General features: G+C 42.7%; 1 protein-coding gene across 3 annotated transcripts in view; it reads left to right on the top strand.

Annotated features, from left to right (window-relative positions):
- The first annotated feature begins 8,454 nt into the window (after positions 1–8,454).
- The window catches only part of si:dkey-94l16.4 (uncharacterized), a 33,758-nt gene continuing 32,000 nt past the window's right edge, over positions 8,455–10,212 (top strand). The window contains exon 1 of one of the 3 annotated variants that reach the window (XM_052032915.1): positions 8,455–8,555. The gene's annotated coding sequence lies outside the window, so the exon portion shown is untranslated. Of the gene's footprint in view, positions 8,556–8,730; positions 9,054–10,212 lie in introns of those variants that run through there. The other 2 variants (XM_052032914.1, XM_052032916.1) reach the window with 2 other exon arrangements.

Below are 10,212 nucleotides of genomic sequence, written 5' to 3'. Positions count from 1 at the left end.
TGGACACAGTTTCCAGGGAGCTCTGTGGTGTGGGATTGGGAGGTGTCAGGTTAAGAGGAACCCTGATATCCCACAATTGCGATGTCATCAAGCTGGCAAAGCAGCCACTCACATTGAAAATACTCACAGGCATGAAAATTGGTGGCATTGTGCATGACAAAAAAGGGTGTTTATGGATACAGGAGGACGTAGATCAGCTGGAGAGTTGGATGGAGTAGTGGCAGATCGAGTTTAATCCAGACAAGTGTGAGGTAATGCATTTTGGGAGATCAAATTCTGAGTAATTCAAACGTAGAGTTAAATGGCAGGAACTTTAGGGGTGTCAATGTGCAGAGAGACCTTGGGTGCAAGTCCATAGCCCCTTGAAAGTGGTGATAGGGTGGTGAAAAAGGCATTTAATATGCTTGTCTTCTTAGGCTGAGGTATTTAGTATAAGAGTTGGGACATCATATTGCAGCTGTACAAAACATTGGTTCAACCGCACTTGGAGTATTGTGTACAGTTCTGTTTGCCACGCTACAGATAGCATATGGTAGCAACAGAGAGAGTGCAGAAGAGATTCACGAAGATGTTGCCTGGAATGGAGGGCTAAAGTTATAAGGAGAGGCACGGTAGCATAGTGGTTAGCATAATCCTTTACAGCACCAGAGACCCGGGTTCAAATCCGGTCACTGTCTGTAAGGAGTTTGTACATTCTCCCCGTGTCTGTGTGGGTTTCCTCCGGGTGCTCCGGTTTCCTCCTACATTCCAAAGACATACAGGTTAGGAAGTTGTGGGCATGCTATGTTGGTGCCGGAAGCGTGGCGACACTTGTGGGCTGCCCCCCAAAATCACTACGCAAAAGATGTATTTCACTGTGTGTTTCAATATACATGTGACTAATAAAGATCTTATATGCTGGGTTTATTCTTAATGAAAGGTAGGAGGCTGAAGAGTGACCTTATAGAGGTTTATAAAGTTACGAGGGCGTAAATAGCATTGATGGATAGAGTCTTTTTACCCACGGCATTGGAGTCTAGAACTGGAGGACACAAGTTTAAAGTGAGAGGGGACAAAGTTAAAGTTGATCTGAGGTTGGTGGTTATCTGGAACAAGCTGCCAGAGGAGACAGTAGAGGCAGATAGAATTAAAACATTTAAAAGGGATTTGGACAGACAGGAAAGGAGTAGAGGGATAGAGGCGTAATGCAGGCAAATGGGGTTAGTGTAGATAAGCATCACAGTTGGCGTGGATAAGGTGGGCAGAAAGGGTCCATTTCTGTGCTGTGCAATTCTATGATTCCACGAATGGGAGGGAACTGTACAAATAGGCCAGGAAATTTGGACAAAGCATGTTTTAGGTTTGGAGATTACAGGAAGAAGATCATTTTGAATTTGAAAGATAAGGAATTAATGTAGATCAGCGAGTAGAGGGATACAAAGTTAATCGACAGGGCGAGAGTTTCAAGATGAACAGACATTTATGAAGAGTTAAGGGTGGTAATTCTGACCAAGAAAATATTTGAATTGTCATGTATGGAAAGAGCTTTATATATCGATCAGTTAAGGTGAAACTTGAAACTAGCAATATTATGGAGGTGAAATATATTGTGATTGAGTAGTGCTGCTCTTCAGAGAGACCTAGATATCCTTGTAAACAAATCACTGAAAGCCAACATGCAGAGGCAGAAAATGATTAGGAGGGGAAATGATGTGTGGACCTTTATTATAAGAGGATTTGAGTACAGGAGTAAAGATATCTTACTGCAATTAAATAGGCCTTAGTGAAACCACACCTGGAGTTTTGGTTTCCCTACCTAGGAAAGGATATATTAACCACAGAGGGAGTGCAGTGAACATTAGCCAGACTGGTACCAGGGATGGTCAGTTTGCAGTATGTGGAAAAATTGAATATTTTCAAGAGTTTAGAAGAATGAGGTGTGACTCATTGAAACTTACAAAATTCTTACAGAGTTTGTCAGGCTGGATGCAGGGAGGATATTTCTCCCGGCCAAGGAAGCTAGAACCAAGGTTACAGTATTTGAATAAGGGGTAGGTCCTTTCTTTCACAGGGGTCAGGGATAGGGGTAGGATTGTAATGAGAAGAAAATTTTTCATGCAGATGGTGGTGAATCCTTGCAACTCTATACCCCAGAGAGCCATGGAGGATCAGTTATTGAGTTCATTCAAAACAGCGATCACTAAATTTCTGGATATTAAGGAAATCAAGGGATTTTTGGATGGTGCAGGAAAATGACGTTGAAATACAAGATTAGCCACTATTTTTATGAATGAAAGAGTAAGCTCAAAGGACCAAATGGCCTATTCCTGCCTCTTTTTCTTATGTTCTTCTGCTCTAACTAATTTATTAATCAATTCCCACCATTTCTCATGTCTTTTCCTCTGGTAGAGTTCCATTGTTGCTGAATGCTCTCTATCAGTTTTCCAAACTAAATATTGTCCTTAACTGGATACAAAGAGGCAGCAAGCTATTTCCCATTGTGCGTGTGAGGTATTGCAGTCAAGCCCAATCTTAATTTTAACTGACGCCATGCATTGCATTTTCAACAGAAGTTACTAGAAAATAGTCTGGATCAGGAACCAGAGTCTTCTGCATGTATCCTGGGGAAAATTTCAGCGCTTCTAACATTGCCATAGCTGAGATCGAGTTAAGTACATTCTTAATAAACTCTCAGAACTATTGTGAAGCCAAGGGTAGTGCATGAAATCTTTGATACAACCACAAACAGACAAGTGTACAAATTAGGAGCACTTGGTCCTTTAAGCCTGCTCTGCCATTTAATAAGATCGAGGCCAACCTGACTGTCACCTCAACTCTGCATACCCTCTACCTGTGGTATTCTTTCACTCCTTTGCTTATCAAGACTCTATCCATCTTATCTTCGGATCTGAATGAATGTGTCACGGTCGTCACTGACTTCATCAAGACCTGCGTGGAGGAATGTATGCCGTCGAGAACATACCGAGTTTTCCCAAACCAGAAGCCCTAGATGAACCAGGAGGTTCACAGTCTGCTGAGGGCTAGATCTGTGGCATTTAAGACTGGTAATCTAGAACCATGCAAGAAGTCCAAGTACGATCTACGGAAGGCCATCGTGAGAGCGAAAAGGCAATTCCCTGTGAAGTTAGAGACACAATCAGAAGCACAACAGCTGTGGCAGGATTTGCCTGCCATTACTTCCTATAAGGCAAAACCTAACAGCATAACTGGCAGCGATGCTTCTCTTCACTTCACTTCCTTTGTGTTCAAGGACATCTTCAACCTCTCACTGCTGCAGTTGGAGGTTCCCACTTGCTTCAAAAGAGCTTCAATCATACCAGTGCCCAAAAACAACAGGGTGAGCTGCCTCAACGACTATCGCCCAGTAGCACTCAAATCTACCGTGATGAAGTGCTTTGAGAGGTTAGTCATGGCTAGAATTAACTCCTGCCTGAGCTAAGACCTGGATCTGCTGCAATTTGCCTACCGCCACAACAGGTCTACAGCGGATTCAATTTTACTGGCTCTCCACTCAGCTTTGTAGCACCTGGACAACAACAAAGCATACGTCAGGCTGCTGTTTATCAATTACAGCTTGGTGTTCAACACCATCATCCCCTCAGTACTAATCAACAAGCTTCAAAACCTGGGCCTCTGTACTTCTCTCTGCAACTGGATCTTTGACTTCCTTATCAGGAGACCACAGTCAATGTGGATCGGTAGTAACATCTCCTCCTTGCTAACAATCAACACTGATGCACCTCAAGGATGTGTGCTTAGCCCACTGCTCCACAGTCTCTACACTCATGACCCTGTGGCTAGGCACCGCACAGACACCATCTATAAATTTGCCGATGACACCACTGTTGTTGGTAGAATCTCAGATGGCAATGAGGAGGCGTACAGGAGTGAGATAGATCAGCCGGTTGAGTGGTGTCACAACACCAACCTTGCACTCAATGTCAGCAAGACCAAGGAATTGATTGCTGACTTCAGGAAGGGGAGATTGGGAGAACACACACCAGTCCTCATTGAGAGGTCAGCGGTGGAAAGGGTGAGCCACTTCAAGTTCCTGGGTGTCAATATCTCAGAAGGTCTATCTTGGGCCCAACACATTGATGCAATCACTCAGAAGGCACGCTGGCGGCTCTACTTCATTAGGAGTTCGAGGAGATTTGGTATGTAAGATAAGATAAGAGATAAAATATCTTTATTAATCACATGTACATTGAAATACACAGTGCAAATTTCTACAGATGTACGGTGGAGAGCATTCTGACTGGTTGCATCACCGCCTGGTATGGAGGCTCCAATGCACAGGACCGAAAGAGGCTGCAGAGGATTGTAAACTCAGCCAGCTCCATCATGGGCACAACCCTCCCCACCATCAAGGACGTCTTAAAGAGGCCTTAAGAAGGCAGCGTCCATCATTACGGACCCTCACCATCCAGGACATGCCCTCTTCACGTTACTACCATCGGGGAGGAGGTACAGGAGCCTGAAGACCCACACTCAACAGTTCAGGAACAGCTTCTTCCTCTTCGCCATCAGGTTTCTGAACGGTCCCTGAACCCATGAACACTACCTCATTATTCCTCTTTTGCACTATTTATTTATCTTTGTAACTTATTGTAATTTTTATGTCTTGCACTGTACTGCTGCTGAAAAACAACAAATTTCATGATATGTGTCAGTGATAATAAATCTAATTCTGATAATATCTGATTCTGAAAAGACTCTGGTTCCAGCTGCCCTTGAGGAAGAGAATTCTAATGATTCATAACTACCTGACTAAAAAAAATTCTTTCATCTCTGTCTTGAATGGGTAACATCATTCTTTTTAAAATGACCCCTGGTTCTAGACTCTCCCACAAGAGAAACAGCCTCTCCACAGTAACATATTAAGATCCCTTAATATCTTATTTGTTTCAAACAAGTCCCATTTCACTTTTCTGAATTCCGGAGAACATAAGCCTAGTTCTCCAACTTTTCATCATAAAACAACCTGCTCTTTTCAGATATCAGTTTAGGAAACCTTCTCTAAACTGCTTCCAACACATTAATTTCCTTCCTTAAATGAGAGACCAATACTGTACTGATACTCCAGATGTGTTCTCACCAATGCTATATATAACTGAAGCATAAGCTCCCTATTTTTGTTTTCAATTCCCCAAGCTAAAATAATTTACTGTATGATAAAATTCACTTCAAAATAATAGGAGCATACAAGCCATCATCTTCAGTTTCCTGCCCCAACTTTGAACTCCCTACTGGACTTTACCAGGTGACCATTTCCTGTGCTTGCTACCACCCTGAGTCCAGGTCAAGGCTCACCTTCAACTGTGTATGACTGTGTTAGTTGTGGACTGCCTTGGGATTAGGTCCAGTCTTGGAAGGGGCTGCCAGTGATGGCATTTAGGGTGTGGTGTTTGCCTAACACTGTGTCCAAAAATCTGGAACCTCTTCCGCCTGACCATTACAAACCTAGTTAGACAAGTTGATTGTGGTAGTGTGTTACACTTCTGATGCAGACATTCTAAACCATTTTAGGAAGAGAGGCAGGAAATATTGACTATTTCCCAAGAATGTCCTGATGTTGCCCAAAATTCACCAGATGTGAAGTAAGTTTATCATTGCAGAAAGTATTTTTATTGCTATGCAATAGAAATAACATTAAAGAGTCTCTCCAGATACTGAGCTATACAGGAAAATGAGTAGAAATGTGAATGCCTTGTGTATTTCTCATTGAATTCCAAGCCAATACATTAATATTTGGGCATGGACATCAGTATTTCTCAATGTTTAACCGGGGAAAGATCAGAGGCTTAGTTGAGGAAGGTCATTCAATCCACTTTTATTCACCCTCCAAAGAAATCCCTGTTGCAACATTCAACTGTTCCTTTACTAATGTCAAAAGATTTTGTTTTTGTTCAGGTTGATTCTATTTAGGAGTGAAACATTACTCATGCCTTCCCTTGTGAATATTTGGATGAAATAGTTGTTCAAAATATCTACTATTTTGTATTCCTCCTCAGCCTCAAGTCTGCTCTTTGCCTTTTAAGGTGTTCCTTTGATTGTTGTGGTAGGAAAAGATTTTTGTATTATCATCTTTAGCTTTGTCCATGTCCCGCTATGCTCCTCCAATCACAGTTTTCTGGGTTCAGTCTTTCCAAAGGTTACTTTCAACGTTGTCGTTGTTTTTCTGAACGACGTTGTTCAGTCACCATATTGATGGCCTTCATTGTTTTACATGTAACGAAGAAGATCCTGAAAGGATAAAAAAGAGTGGGGAGAACTTAATTCCTTGGAGTGTAGGAGATTGAGTGATGACCTTACAGAGGAGTATAAAATCATGAAGGGCATTGATAGGGTGAAAGCATATGGTCTTTTTCCCAGGGAAGGGGAACTAAAAAGTAGAAGTCATAGGTTTAAGGTGGGAGGTGAAAGATTTAAAAGGGACCTGAGGGGCAACTTCTTCACACAGAGGGTGGTGCAAATATGGAATGAGCTGCCAGAGAAAGTGGTTGAGGTAGGTACGATAACAACATTCAAAAGACATTTGGATAGGTACATGGATAGGAAGGGTTTAGAGGGATATGGGCCAAATGAAGGCAAGTGGGACTAGCTTGGTTGGCACCATTGTTGGACTGAAGGTCGTATTCCCATGCTGTATTACTCTATAACTCTGTGATGCATCTAGCAGTAGTGTCACATTAGAGGTCCAGATATAGAGAATGGAATGGAGACTTTGAAGCATTGGGGGAAATGTAGTCAGGGTAGCTTTGGGAGTCTATAGGCTTGTTATGCATACTTGTCATTTGCCCTTCTCTTGAAATGGAATCCAAAAAATTGAAGGAGGAAGGCAAGAGCTGGATGGATCGAAAGGGCACTGCTGAGCTTTAGAAGTCCCACAAACCTTTCTGGAAGCCTGCAGAAGACACATCAGTTGAACCAAAAGAACATCAACAAACATTCACAAGAAAGTTGGCTGACCTGCAGCATCATGTGCAAGCACTTAACTAAAGACACCATCTAGCAATTCATTTTCCCCTCACAGATGCTGCTTGACCTGCTGAATTCCTCCAGCAGCTTGCTTTTTTTCTCCAGATTCCAGTATCTGTAGGCTTTTATGTCTTTAGCAATTACCTGGCTTCAACTTGCACATAAAAGTAGGGTCTGTGCTTAATTGTGGTCACACAACACACGGCAGGTGTGACAATCTCATTTGCAAATAGAAATGACCCTGCTGTGAACATGATGAAGTGCAATTCGTCACTGTAATAAACTAATGTCAGCTATCTGCTTAAACAGGAGATACAGACTTTACGTGTCAAGGAACGTTTAATGCCACTGAATGGACGCCAAGCTCAACATTTGGTAATTGGTATTACATCAGTTGCTTTTGAAATCCCAGGTGAATAAGTAATGTCTTTCTTCATTATTCTACATTTATTCTCGTTATCAACTCATTTTTCCTTCATAGGATTTCTAGTAAAATCTTTTATCAAATATTTTATGTTTAAGTTGTTCACACTATTTTGTTTGTATAAATTTTCATGTGAATTTCTTGAATATTCAGAAATTGGAAAATATTCTGATTATTTTATTTTCCTTCTATAAAATAATTTGGTTATGAATACTTTTTTTGTTTTAACAGTTAATTATATTATTGAGTATTAAAAATCAATTCAGCAGAGTCAGGCATTTTCACTTTTTTTAGACGTTTTGCAATTTTATTGAAAGGATTCTATTTGTATTTTTCTAAATTATTCTCACAAATTTGCCATAAAAGTATCCACAGCCCCTTTTGCGCAATATGGACCTTAATCCTTCACCTACGTTTTTTGACAAGGGTGAAGGTAGCAGATTATCTGTGACGTGCAGCCTTCCCTGACCTTTAAACTGGTTTGTATCTTAAATTAAAATACAATGGCAAGTTGATCAAGTCACTCCTGAAAAAAAATCTTTTACTATACGTTTAATATCATATAGTTATTTTCAAGGCTTATCATTAGCATATTGCTGGAGAAATTAGTGATAACAAATCAAAACAACAAAACAAAGTGTGCCAATTTTTGTCACATTCTTAGGGCCTCCAGTTCTACGTTGCTTGCTACAATTTAGGGATATGTGGGGTGCTCTTTAATGCATCTATTTCCTTTTCATTGATGGAGCAATGATGGTAGGTGCATCTGAGGCCTGAATTTTTTTTGTTTTTCTCTGCCCTTTTCTTTATTTGCTTTAATATAAAGAGCGCTAATAAATATTTCGATGAGCATCCGCCGTCCAAAAACAAACGCAACCGGTGATTTGCAAGTTTGCACCACTGCAACGTGCACGGGCGGCCCGGGGAGCACCAACAACAACAGGCAGAGCCCGCCGCTGCCATGGAGACCGCCGCTTGAGCGACAGCCGCACTTGCGCTGCCATGGAGACCGCCGTCCGAGTGACAGCGGATGGCGTTGTCGTGGAGACGGCGGGGTGAGTGACAGCCGCGCCGCCGCCATGGAGACAGTGGGCTGAGTGACAGCCTCATCGGCCAGGCCGGCGACAGCGCTGGACGAGAGTGGCTTCAGGTAAAGGAAAAGCTCGGCGGTCGCGACGGGAAGGAGACGCCGGTCCTGCCTCCACCTCCCTCCCTCCCTCTTCCCCGCCTTTGTTTCCAAGCACCGCGAGGCCTGCTAGCGGCCTACACAGCCTGGGGCTGGAGTGAGTGAATCAGCGCCCCGGCGCCCGCAGAGCACCGGGGAAGCCGAGTCGGGCGGCCCCTTTTCCACCAGAGGCGGCGTCCGCCGTTGGGCGAGAGGTCGGAAGGAGGCCCGGAGCGGGGGAGAGGGGCGGCCGGGTGAACGGGCGGCGTTTCCCTTTGTTTGGAACAGCCCCCCATGTGCACTCGCCATTTATCGCGATGTTGATTGTGGCCCCTGTCGGGCAGATGTACAAAGGGAGTCGGGCAGAGTCCTGTCCTCGCTGAAACTCTCCCAGCCCCCGCTCCAGGTCGCCTTCACCTCCAGTCCCTCCCGGCTGGAGTAAAAGTCCAACCCTTCAGCTTCTATTGATGAGACTTGAGGAAGGTAATGTTTTGATCAGTTCGCCTATTCCCATTACAAACGTGTTGTTATATAATCCAGATATGTAACTACAGTAACAAACTCTTTGTTCTGGTGCACCATCCCTGCCTATTTAACTAATCTGGGACTTCATTGCCACGAGTTACTGTGCACTGGGTGAAGAAAGTGGTGACTTGTGCCTTTTGTCATAATCCTACGGTTGTGTCAATCGTCCCCCCTCCCCCGGTTTGTTTCCCATGCGATTTGACTTGTTCCGCATCGAACTCTTCAGTAACTGACGTATCCTATTTAAATTCTGAAATAGTTCTTTAAAAAATGTTGTTTGTTTTGATTGAATCATGACTATAGTAATTGGGGGGGGGGGGAAGGAGAGAGAGAGACATTCTTCTCAGCTGGTCCACCGGATCTTGCGGTATATTAATAAAAACGTGTCTCAAGTAGGACGTTTATTTAAAAAAACATTAAGCGCAAGAAGGATTCAGGCCTCCAGAGTTTATAACTAAGTTGCTGATTCACCGTTGTCACGATGTACTTTGGTGGGATGCAGGTTAATACATTTACTTTCACTAACGATAACAGAATAATCAATATATTTAAAGATAGTGCGAGAAGTTTTATAGGTTATATTCAGTTGTCAAAGCAGTGGGATTTTTCAGCTTCATAAGCAATTAAGTTTTTTAAAATTTTATTTCGTTCTATATATTTGTTACATTAAAGCTTTTTTCAACGATTTGACCGGATCAAAACGTGTGAAATTCCCCTCTACCTCACAGGCACCTCGCTGCAACCAAAACCTTTATCTATAAAAGCATTTTCATTTCCTGCCTTAGTACTGCACATGCACTTCGTGTCTGTTATGAGATCACGTGTGCTGTCTTGTTCCATCCACTTAGGATGTGGCTGTTCTGTGTGCTATGGTAATTAGTAGAAATGAATGAGACTGTGCATGCCGCTCTCACTGAAGCGATGGTCTTTGTGTTTTGATGAAGCTGCTCATAAGGACAAAGGATAACGCCTTGGCGGTGTGTTTTTGTTTCCTAGACCTCCTATTTAAATGTTAGTGATCTTCACATAATTCCCAAAAATGGATGCTGAACTTTTGAATCTAAACTATGCAACTCATTGTCTCTGTTCTTTCTTTGTCTACTATGTTCTGCTTTTA

The sequence above is a fragment of the Pristis pectinata genome, chromosome 18 (genome assembly GCF_009764475.1).
Source record: "Pristis pectinata isolate sPriPec2 chromosome 18, sPriPec2.1.pri, whole genome shotgun sequence".
Lineage (NCBI taxonomy): Eukaryota > Metazoa > Chordata > Chondrichthyes > Rhinopristiformes > Pristidae > Pristis > Pristis pectinata.
This window is presented reverse-complemented; position numbering and strand designations above follow the sequence as displayed.